This window comes from Muscardinus avellanarius (genome assembly GCF_963383645.1).
Source record: "Muscardinus avellanarius genome assembly, chromosome: 2".
In the NCBI taxonomy this organism is placed as follows: domain Eukaryota; kingdom Metazoa; phylum Chordata; class Mammalia; order Rodentia; family Gliridae; genus Muscardinus; species Muscardinus avellanarius.
In genome coordinates, this window is record NC_137787.1 from 6,108,029 (window position 1) to 6,120,814 (window position 12,786).

A 12,786-nucleotide genomic window follows, 5' to 3' on the forward strand; every position below is an offset into this window, starting at 1 on the left:
GTGAGGCTGGCTCCGAACCAGCGCGATCCTCCTGTCTCTGCCTCCCAAGCGCGGGGATTACAAGCGTGCGCCACCACGCCCGGCCTGACTTCTGGCTTTGAGCCTGGGCCCTTGATTTCTATTCTATTCTGTGTCCCTAACTCCCACCCACCAGGAGCGTGATGGAAACCCAGCAGCCAGCGCTGACTTGCGGGGGAGATAGAGGGTCTGACTGGAGGCAGGTCTTGCCTATCTGGTAGCTCAGTGATCCCCCCACAGCCGTGTAAACACAGGTGGTAGAGACTAGAACTGGCCCTCGTGCTTATCCAGACCCAAGACAGAGCTTGGGAGAACAGGTGGACCTTCGTGTTTGGTGACTGTTTGGGGTCGATGGGAAATCAGGACAGTCATGGTCTTTGCAGAGGCACAGGGACCTCACCATCAAGCCCTAAAGAGGGGAAGTGTGAGCCCTTCAAAAGGCCCTGTGCCCAGAGAACTCACCAGGTGGGCAGTGAGCTGGAGGCTGGGAAGGGGTCTGTTGTCAGCCCCCGGGGCCTTCCTGCCCGGGCTCATTTCTCCCTGGTTTGGCCTCCTAAGGGTGTTGTTGACTCTTCTGAGTCTTGTGTCCTCACCTGTAAAATGGGGTGATGCCAGGACCCTTCTTGGGGCTCCTGGGATGATTCAAGATGATAACTGCCACGCAGGGCCTGGCTCACGGTTGGGCTTAGGCAAGTCTGGAGGTTGTTTCTGCACACGTACCACAGGAGGAAGAAAGCGTCTCACGTGTGCTCACTCGTTGTCATCCTGGGCCCCTCTGACCAGCACACACGTGTGGCTGGGTTCCCAGGACGACCTCCACTATTTTAACCAAAGTCTCTGAGCACCAGGATGGTGTCCTGCCTTCAGGAGGTCACTGGACTTGTTCCGAGGTGTGCGGTAGCACAGGACATGGGAGGGTACTGTAGAAAGATGCGTGGGTGCTGGGCTTGGGGCCCACATGGGTGCTCTGGGCGGCCACAGGGCAGATTTCCCACTTTTCCGCAGGGGAAGCGCCTATTCATTATACTTGTGGCTGGGACTTTAAAGGCCACGGGCGGGGTGGGCTGTTCCAGACCTCTGAGGGCGAGACTACGCTGTGGTCACAGAGCGGGCTGTGGGCAGGCAGGGTGGCCCACACTCCGCCAGATGCTGACACAGAACATCTGTCCAGCTGCTTCTCCTGGGGCTGCACTGCCCCATGTCTCGACAAAGGGAAAGAGGGGTGCCCAGGCTGGAAGGACGGGGTAGAAGGAAAACGCTGACCAAAGGGCGTGGGAAATGAGCCGGGACAGATCTGGCAGCAGCCCAGAGATGGCAGAAACTTCCAGAAACGAGTGGGGAATCCAAGTATCTCCTGCTTCTTGGGAATGCCATGGTTTGTGACATTGCGTCTCTCTTCCTCTAGTTATTTATTTATTTATTTATTATTTTTGGGGGGGGTACTGGGAATGGAACCCAGGGGCATTCTATCTCCAAGCCATACCCACAGCCCTATTTCTTATTCTTTATTTTCGAAACAGAGTCTCACTGAGTTGCGGAGGGCCTCACTAAGTAGCTCAGGCTGGCCACGAGCCGCGATCCTCCTGTCTCAGCCTCCCAAATGCTGGCATTACAAGCGTGCGCCGCCACGCCTGGCCTTTTTTAAATTTTGAAATAGGGTCTCACTAAGTTGAGGAGGCTGGCTGCAAACCTACGATCCTCCAGTCTCAGCCTCCCAAGTCCTGGGATTACAAGCACTCCGGGCCAGGAGCATATATTTAATCTGTTCCAAAGGGTCTGTGTCGGCCTCCAGGGTGGACTTCCCGGGGTGGGGTGGCGTTGCCCTGGTAGGCCTTGGCCTGGGATGCTTCTAACATGTGCGAGGCAGAGCCAGGTACACAGCTGTGGCCACTAGAACGTTCTAGAAGTGGCAGCCAGGAGCTGTTTATCGTCATCAGAACTAGAGTCGGGGCTGCTGCTCCAGCTGTCAGCTCAGAGGGGTCTGGCTGCCCCCACCATGGGGGGGAGGCCGGCTCCACACATAGCCTCCTCGGCCTTGCATTTCAGATGGCCTCTGGGGTCCAGGACTGTGTCCGGCTTTTTCAGGCCCCAGCAGGGACGTTACCTCTGTACACACAGGAGCTCGGCTGTCCTGGAGCTCTGTGCAGCTGCCCGGCCAGCATCCATGGGAGGCCGCTCGGATTTTATTTCCCTGGCTGGGGGCAGCTGCACTCCCCAGGCTATCTCAGGTCGGGCACCAGTGCAGGGCCACTTCCCAAGGCCCCGCTGCCAAATGAAGCCCCTTTGATGATGCTCTGTGAGGTCAGGGTGACCTCTTCTTCGAGATTAAGGGAGCTGCCTCCACATGCCAGGAACCAGGCTGGTCTTTCTTCAGATCCCAAACCCAGCAAAACTTGCTGTGTTTAGTGGAGGAAGAACCTGCCCCCGTTCTAGTGAGCCAGTGCTCCTCGGGTTCATCCATCCGGGGCTGCTCAGTCTGTGCAAGGCCAACAGTACAATAAACTATAGAAGCCGGGCACAGTGGCCGCTCCTGTGATCTCAGGACTTGGGAAGCTGAGACAGGAGGATGGCAGGTTCAAGGTCAGCCTCAGCAACTTGATGAGACCCTCGGAGACTTATCAAGACAATGTTTCAAAATAAAAAAGGAGAGGAGAGTAGCTTGGTGGTGAACGGCTCCTGGGTTCAGTCCCCAGTACCCCAAACAAGACACACACACACACACACACACACACACACACACAGAGGAAGGGGGCCAGCGAAAGCCGAATGGACCCAAGCCTGGGCAAGGCTGTGGTTTGTAGAACACCACCTGGGCATCAAGCACACTGGTTCCCGGTCTTCATCCTGCAGGACTCTCTGGACAGCTTGGGGCGAGGGCATGGGTGTTTCTGCCAGTGGTGGTCAAGTTCCTTTTATCTTTTTTTTTTTTTTTTTTGCGGGTCTGGGGATGGAACCCAGGGGCATTCTACCTCTGAGCTACACCTCCAGCCCTATTTTTTATTCTTTATTTTGAAACAGGGTCTCACTGAATTGCAAAGGGCCTCACTAAGTAGCTGAGGCTGTCCTCAAAACCTGATCCTCCTGTTTCAGCCTCCCAAATGCCGGGATTACACGCATGCACCACCATGCCTAGCAAGTCCCTTTTATCTGATAGGTTATCCCCTGACTTTGGATGGTGTCGGGAGAAGCAGCTGAAGGGCTAAGAAGAGGAGAGTATCCCCCCACTCCACAGGGCGGTGCCGGGGATCCTGGCTGAATGCCAGCCCTGCTCCTCCTGTGCCCTAGTGGAGCCCTGGGAGAAGATGCAGGTAAAACTCATTTTCCTCATTGGCTAATAAACACTGGACTGGTTTGTTCCACGGCAGAGACTGTGCCCACTAGCAAGACTCCAACATGTGACTCTAAACTGTGTCCCCGACACCCCTGTGTGTCTTCTGAGGGTTCCTGTGTTGAAAGATCTGTCCCTGATGTGGCAGTATTTGGGGGTGACAAGCTTGTAAGATGTAGGGCCTAGTGAAAAGGGGTTAATGGTAGTTAGGAGAGGGAGTTTTATCAAAAGGGCAAGACCAGCCCCTGGCTGCTCCCTGGTGTCCTATCTCACCAGTGATAGCCCTCTCAAACTTTAACCATCTCTGTCTCTATCTCTATCTCTATCTCGATCTATCTTTATCTTACCCTATATCCACTCCTCTCTCAGTCCCTATCTCTAATCACCCCATCCCTATCTCTGTCTCTATCCCAATCCTTATTCCTTTCTCTAACCATGTCACCAGCTCCTGCTAGATCTCAGCCACCATGGTATGACTTAGGCAGGAGGACCCTCGCCAGAGCCCAGTGGATGCCAATATTTTACTCCCCAGAAATGTGAGCTAGATAAACCTCTTTTTTTTTTTTTTTTTTTTTACAAATTCCCAGCCTCGGGTATTTTGTTAAAGCAATGGAAAACAGACAAATGCATTCCCCTTCATCTTTCAGATCACACAATTTGGAGTCAATTAATTTGTATGCAGAGGCACAGGTCCCAGGAACCTAGCTTCAGAGTGTCAGAGGGATATGACCTTGGTGGTACTCTGTGTCTGGGGAACTTTGGGCCATCAGGATGGGATTCGAGGACAGAGATGAATCCCTTCCCCTGCCTAGCTTGCTTCAACCTGGCCCCTCCAGAATCAGTGAAGGGTGAAAGGGAACTTGAGGTACGTCACTTGTGATGCACACCTGTTGCTATTAGTGTCCTTAGTAAGATAATAGACGTGTAAGAATGTTTCTGCCTCTCTGTAAGGTGCGTGCTAAAGTATTTAGGTGTAAAATATCGTGATGTCTGACTTTAAAATACTTCAGCAAACGTGAAATTTTCAGTAAAGATTTTAAAAACGCTTATAAATGGGTGATGATTATGACATCCTTTCTACTTTTCTGCATATCTGAAAATTTTCCAAGGGAAAGCAAAACAAAGGCAGTTGTTACTTGTTTTAGGACAGATTTTATTTATTTTATTTATTTATTTATTTATTTATTTATTTATTTATTTACTTACTTACTTATTTATTATGGTACTTGGAATTGAACCAAGAGGTATTCTACCACTGAACTACCTCCACAGACTGATTTTATTTCTTATTTGGAACCAAGGTTTCACTACGTCGCTGAGAACCTCTCTAAGTCACCGAGGCTGTCCTTGAACCTGCGATACTCCAGTCTCCGCCTTCCAACTATAGAACTGATTTTAGAAGAAACATGTACTGGCTTCTGTTTTTCTTTTTCTGAATTTAAAATGGTACATGCCAGCCATGGTGGCACATGTCGGCAATGTCAATATTTGGGAGGCTGAGACAGGATGATGCAGGTTAAGGCCAGCCTCAGCAACTTAGTGAGACTCTTGGCAACTTAGCAAGACCCTGTTTCAAAAGAAAAGGGGGGGGGTGGAGGTGTGGCTCAGAAGTAAAATGCCCCTGGGTTCGACCCACAGTACCAAAAGAAGTAAAAATAATAAAAAACAATTCAGTTTCTTTCTTTTCTTTTTTTTTTTCTTTTTCTTTTTTTTTTTTGGTGGTATTGGGGGTCCTGGAACCCAGGGGCTTTCTGCCTCCAGGCTACACTCCCAGACCTATTTTATATTTTATTTGGAAACAGGGTCTCACTAAGTTGCTGAGAGCCTCACTAAGTAGCTGAGGCTGGCTTCGAACCTGTGCGATCCTCCTGTCTCAGCCTCCCAAGCGCGGGGATTACAAGCGTGCACCACCACACTCGGCACAATTCAGTTTCTTATAGAAATTTCAGGTTATATTAAAAAACCACAGAAAGGAGGACAGAGGCACCTCTAAACCCCTCTAAACTGCCACGGTTAGAGTCCAGAGTATTTCCTGCCTTCTCTGCACAGCACAGACTGTTGGCAATCACTCTCTACAAGGGCGGACTGCATGAACTTGGCAAATCTGATCACCCGAATCAACGAGACAGAAATACGCACAATCCAACGTAGCATGGGCTCGAGCACTCCATGCTCCAAGCATTAACGTGACTTTAATGGCTGCATAATATTTATGAGCTGAATATCCTTCGATTTTACTATTTTGGAATTTATTATATTGTTCCTAAGTTTCTGCTACTGAATAATGATGTGATTTGCATGTTGGTATAAATGTGTATTCCAATTTCAGATGTTTTTCTCTCGGTGGGGTTCGCAGAGTCAAAGATGATGCATGTATTTAAGGCTCTTCGCCCAGATTCCCAAATCACTTCTCGAAGGTTCTGCTCTTCCACCTGTGGGTAATGAGTTTGCTTTCGATATATTCCCATCAGCACAGGGAACCCCTTTACAGATACATCCACTGATGAAATAGGGTGCGTGCGCAGCGACACTATTCATTCCCATTTCTTTTGTGTTAGTGTGTTTTTGTTTTGTTTTGTTTTGAAAGTGGGGATTGAACCCAGGGACATTCTATCTCTGAGCTATACTCCAGCCTTATTTATTTATTTATTTATTTATTTATTTATTTATTTATTTGAAACAAGGTCTTGCTAAGTTGATGAGAGTTTTTCTGAGTTGCCCAGGCTGGCCTTGGGCCTGTGATCCTCCTGTCTCAGCCTTCCAAGTCCTGACTGGGAGTACAGGGGTATGTCACCACGCCCAGCTGTATCGTTTATTCCTCTTTGATTTGGGGACCATTTACAGCATCTCTTTCTCTCTTGACTATCTTCTCTCTTTTTTTTTTTTTTTTTTGGTGGTACTGGGGTTCCTGGAAACCCTTCTACTCCAGGGCTACACTCCCAACCTATTTTTAAACTTTTTTTTTATTTGGAAACAGGGTCCCCTAAGCCAGCGTGGCTGGCTTCGAACCTGCAGATCCTCCTGTCTCCACCTCCTAAGCGCAGGGATTACAAGCGTGCGCTACCACCTCCGGCACAATCTTGACCATCTTCTTTGTATACCACTTTGCCATGTGTCTCTGGGGGTTGTAATACTTTTCCTTATCTTTCATTATGAACATCTTTTTAGCAGGCTTTCTCTCTGATTCTAATGATAATATAATGCCATCGTAGAAGACTATAACAAGTGTGAAACTGAGTCACCCATCCTTCCAAAACGTCATCACCCAGATTACAAGAGTGCACCACCACGCCCGGCCCATCTCACAAGTATTAATCTCTCCATCTTCACGCAGTTTGTGAGTCTGGACTTAGGAGTATGAGTTGGAAGACATGACCACATTGTGTGATAAATGAACTGGTACCTGAATAACGGGTCCAACATCACTTGGCTCCCAAGGCCTAAACTGAGATCTGGACCCCAGTGGTTGGGGCTTCGAAGCCCAAGGTCTTAATCACTTGTGCTATACAGAAGACACGGAGCAAGTACTCCTGGGAACTCTTCAGGGAATATGCTGTGAATGATCTCACTAGAGACTGAATGAGGCTCAGACACGCTGACTCCTTTAGTGACCAACTTGCAATGACACCATAGTTCTAGAATCAGTCTTTACCACGGTCAGAGTTCCACAAAAGAGTTCCACGGAGAGTTTGGATGTAAACACACTAAAGTGATGATATTCACTACAGCCAAACTAAAATCTTGCATCCCTCAGCTAAGCTGTTCTTACTTGACATAGGATGTTCTGTTTCAGTTACAGATTATTTTGTTATAATTGTATAGTTCACTACATTATATATATATTTTTTTGTTTTGTTTTGTTTTGTGGTACTGGGGTTTCTGGAAGCCCTTCTACCTCCGGGCTACACTCCCAGACCTATTTTATAGTTTTTTTTATATTTGGAAACAGGGTCTCTTAAACCAGCACAGCTGGCTTCGAACCTGCGCGATCCTCCTGTCTCCGCCTCCCAAGCGCGGGGATTACAAGCGTGCGCCACCATGCCCAGCTTACTACATTATATTTTAAGCTGTAATTTTGGTCACATAGAAAAACTATACATGTTGTGTAAACTAACATACAAATATACATACACACATATGGGAACGTGTATTTTTTTATCTATTCACTACAATCCCATGTCCTGCTTAGTGCTAATAGTCTTCTTAGTTGTATCACAACCATAACTAATGATAATTTTTCACTTCCTTCCAGCAATCAGATAATACCGAAATGGTTGGAACTTTCAGAGGAGTGAATAAATAAAACTGGGCGTGGTGGCACACACTTGTAATCAATCTCAGTACTTGGGAGGCCGAGACGGGAGGATCCCAGGTTCACAACCAGCCTCAGCAACTGGTGAGGCCCTTTACAACTATTTCAAAATAAAGAATAAAATAGGGCTGGGAGTGTAGCTCAGAGGTAGAATGTCTCTGGTTCGATCCCCAATAATGCATAGATAAATAAATAAATAAATAAATAAATAAATAAATGTAAGTGATTGACAGAAAATGATTAATTCCATTTTATCCTTCCATTCATTAGGATTTTAGGAAATCACTTAAAATGATGGTGAAGAGTACTTAACACAATGGTAATTTAGCTGTCATAGCCTTTTAAGCGAGAGAAAGTCTGGTTCCAACATGTTTTAAGATGGTCTCATGTTCCTTAAGAAAGAAAAATGTTGACCTAGCAGGGGTCCAGCTGAACCGTTGGCGTTACGTGCTGCGCCAAGATCCTGAAGCCCCAAGGGAGAAGTGGAACGGGTCCCAGGATGCTCTCCGACATCCCAACCAGGGGCCCTCCGCAGCAAGAGGAGGTCCAGGTGGAGGTGGAGCCCAGGGCCAGGGGCACAGAAGTGCTGATGTGACCGCACCTGCCTCTGCCCCACAGGTCAGCGCTGCGGACACCCTCCAGGGGCAGGTGGCCAGGAGACACTGTGGCTGAAGCTCTCTTCATCACCTGCGCCCGATTAACCAGCATCCTCCCTCCTTTCTGTAGACTCGACATCGCCCCCAAACTCAAGGTTAGTGGCCTGCTCTCAGCCACCTCCTTCCAGGTTCAGTTAGCGGGTCCCAAGTGTGCATCTGTTGCTATGTCGGTTAAAAAGATGGAGAGCTTCTCCAAAGATACCGAATGTACTGGGGAGGAGTAATGGAATTCCACCAGCGATGGTACACTGTGTGTGCATTCGATGAGCTGGAGATGAGGAGAGGATTCTAAGGCAACATGAGAAGGGTCGCATGCATGTTTTGAAATAATAATCCTCGGCTACAAGGTTCAGTAACAAGGGTGGCATCATCCGAGGTTGGGCGGGCAGCTGTTCTTGTAGAAGTGTTTTCTGTGTAAGGTCGCAGTGACCTTTTTTCTGCAAGGCTGTGGTTCTGGCTGACTATCCTGATAGAGCTATTTATCAGGCATAAGCAGGAGATCTTCCCTTCACAGTCTTTCAGCTTTACTTATTATTAAAATCTGACACAAGCAACTCCGATTTATTCTGAAAATTACACTATAATGAAACGGGGGGGTTTCTTGCGAGAAAACCCCGGCGAGTTCTTGTCTACGGAGAGCGAAGAATGACACCCGCAGACCTCAGGAAGGGGAGTAAAAGGTTTATTGGAAGCAACAGGGAATGGGGCAAGGGTGGCTGAACACCCCCAAAGGGGCTAGAACTCTGGGTCCAGCAGCTGCCTTCAGGACAATACTTGAGAGTAGCCCAAGCCGAATTGCCTTCAGGTGCAGGCTGCTTTCTTCCAGAGTCTGCGTGGTCTGCCAGAAGGGAATAGAGAAAAGTGGCCGAACACCCGGGAGTGTCGCCCGAGCCAAGTGCCCATCAGTTGCAAACTACTTTCTCCCAGAGTCCACGCGATCTGCCAGAAAAGAGGTACAGGTTACCCCTAGGGGCCTGGTCAGCCATGATGTCCAGCAGAGGCCTTCAGGTCACTACTCGAGAGTCGCCTGAGCCACGTGCCCTCAGATGCACTCTGCCTTCTCTCAGGGCCAACACGACCTGCAAGAGAGAGAACAGCTCCCCAAAAGGGGAGGGGGTCCCGAGTGGGAAAGTGACCTGCTTTTGCCATCTGACTGGCTGATGCCTGACCGCTTGCGAGTCCGTTTATGGTTGTGGTGACTCCAAGGAGAATTTGCATAGGACATTTGCAAGTTCTTTGAAGGGTCTCCTTTCAGGAATGCCAGACTTGCTGGGTGGGTTTGTTGATTAGAAAACTCAGGATGGCCTTGTGAAGCTCTGGCCTTCTTATCTCCTGAGCCTTTGGAATTTCAGGCATTTGTTGCCCCTCAGGAAACTCAGGAAATTAACTTTTTTCTACCAAGGCCTTTTCCCTATCTGCCTATTTCCTTTCTATCTCCTCAATAATTATGTAATTTAATTCAATACTATGTAAATTTATGGCAATACAAAAGCAAAGGCAAAGTGAGCTATTGTCTCCTTAAAAATCAAGATTTCCTGGCTGGACATGGTGGTGAGGAGGTGGTTAGGAGGCTGAGACAGGAGGATCGCAGGTTCACGGCCAGCCTCAGCAACTTAGCGAGGCTCTCCGCAACTTAGTAAGACACTGTTTCAAAATAAAAAAAAATTAAAAATGGGCTGGAGGTGTAGCTCAGAGGTAGAATGCCTCTGAATTAAATCTCCAGTACCACAAGAGGAAAAAAAAGAGATACTCTAAGTCTGTCTGTCTGTCTGTCTGTCTGTCTGTCTGTCTGTCTCTCTCTCTCTCTCTCTCTCTCTCTCTCTCTCTCTCTCTCTCTTGGTACTGGGGTTCCTAGAAGCCCTTCTACCTCCGGGCTACACTCCCAGACCTATTTTTTAGACTTGTTTTTATTTTTGGAAACAGGTCTCTTAAGCCAGAGCGGCTGGCTTCGAACCTGCGCGAGCCTCCTGTCCCTGCCTCCCAAGAGCAGGGATTACAAGCGTGCGCCACCACGCCTGGCTTCTAAGTCTCTTTTTAAACTTGTTGCCAAAATAACTGTTAAAGATTGGTGTGAGGGATAGAAATTGCAAAAATTCAGAAAGGGGTGGAGACTGCATGAACCCATTTATTGTTTTGTTAGTACTATTTCTGAATTCTTGCCTCGTGTTAAAAAATTACATCTAAAATATCAAATGATGCAATGAGGTGGTTTTGCAAGAAAGACAGAGAAGAACTCAACTGCAGAGCTCTCAGTCCAAGAACAGGATTTGTTCTGCACATCTGAAAATGATCTGGTTTCTGCTTACATCTTTTGGTATTATTTGTATCTATATATTATCTTTTGGTTTTATTTGTATCTATACATTATCTTTTGGTATTATTTGTATCTATATATTTTGGGTCTTGGCTCTCTTTTAAAATCTTTGTATCTTTTAGGATCTTAGATTTATACCGAAAGATCTCTTTTATCTTGGTGTACATATATTTTAGTTTAATTTACTCTGCGGTTCTGGGGTTTAAATCACCCTCAAACCCCAGACATCCCGGCAGCTGGATGGCACGCTGTGTTATGACCTGGGGAGCGTTTTCTCTCCCCAGTGCCGGTATTTGTGTTGCCGTTTCTTCTCAGAATGGAAAAGCCCCAGCACCCCAGGCTAGACCATTCCACCTCCCCAGAGCTCAGGGCTGTTCTGGAGCCCCCTGATAAAAGGAAAAAACTTCGGGGATCATCTCAGTGGGTTTCTATGTTGCCAGTGGCAGTTTGAAAATTTTACGCAATAGCAGAGAAAGCCAGGTCCTTCAAAGCACTGCAGGTGGCAAAAAACTGCCTGCAAAAAGTTCTCCGAACACATTAAAAACGGAATCATCCCTCATGACCCATTTTCCACAATATTTCCAGGGTATAAGAAATTCATGGAATATTAAGCTCAGAAAGAATACTTATTTGCAAATTCAGTATTTACATTGTCTTGGTCTTAACTCATGGGCGCTGATGTTCACACACTGACAAGGACTGACTATTATCTATTGTTAAATTTTAATTGAATTAATTGAATTTTATTCTTTTTGGTACTAGGAATGGTAGAAAACCTCTGAGCTATATACTCCCTGTCCTATTTATTTATTTATTTATTTATTTATTTAATTTTGACACAAGGTCTCACTAAGTTGCTGAGGCTGGCTGTGAACCTCCTGTCTCGGCCTCCCAAGTTACTGGGATTACAAGTGTGAGCCACCACACCCAGTAGGCTGGGCCATCTAAAATGGCCGCTGTCATGAGCCGCTTTTGGAGGGATGACCGGGAGGCTTGTGAGGTGTCTGTTTCTATCATATAAAAACTGTGGGAAGGACGGCTACCTCAACCTTCACCAGTCATAGGACCAGTCGATCCATCAGGTCTGATGGGAGGCGGGACCCGCAGGGACACGGAGGCCGTCTTCCCAAATGAATCGGAGCAACTTTGCTCTCGCCCTTCTTCCCTTCCTTCTTTCTTTCTTTCTTTCTTTCTTTCTTTCTTTCTTTCTTTCTTTCTTTCTTTCTTTTTCTTTTCCTTTTGGAAGTTTTTCTTGAATTTCTTGCCTCGTGTGTAGTTTTATTAGCACCCCTCTATTTTCTCGGCACATGCTCACAGGTGTATCCTCAAGAGATGAGCCTGGGGTCACCTGTTGTCCTCGGCAACGGACGCACCCCGTCCTGCTGCACAGGTCCATGAGACTTCAGCAGCAGAAATTTACGGGTGCAGCGGGGTCTTCAGAAATGCGGGAGAACGTAGAAAATGGGGCTCACTATAAACATGAAAGATAAAGGCCAGAAGGGGGACGCGCCGGCAGAGGCCCGTTTCCTAAACGATTTCAGGAGAGTGCCAGGGGTTGAATGTCTCTCTGAATACCCCCAGGCTAGACCACATTGAAATTTAACCCCCAGGGCAGTGGTATTAAGGGGCAGGGCCATCAGAGGGTAACTGGGTCACAAGGGCTCTGCTCTCAGGAATGGCACTGTCACCCTTACAAAGGGCTCAAGGGCGTCTCTCTGACCCTTACAAGAAGTACCATTTTGAAACAGAGAGAGTTGGCCCTCAACAGACATCGAATCTCCTCAAGCCCTGGTCTTGAGCCTCCCAGCCTCAAGCCCTGTAGTAAATACATATCTATTTTTAAAATAAATTACCTGATCTATTTGGTTCTAGCTGCCCAAAGGAACTAAGACAGAATGCATGAACCCTAGTCTCCCGTACTACTTTCTGTTCAGTCCTGCCCAGTAAGAGTGGATGCTGGCCTGGGTCTCACCTAGCCAGACGAGCCTCAGGAAACTTCCAGAAGCACCTGGACCACAGCCTGGAGGCTGCATAATCATGTGGATTCTGTTTTAACCAAACACAGATCCTATATAATTCTATGCTTTTCTTTTAGTTTAGTAGTTCTGGAAAGATAGAAAACAGTAGCTGGCATGTTGGCACATGCCTGTAATTCCAG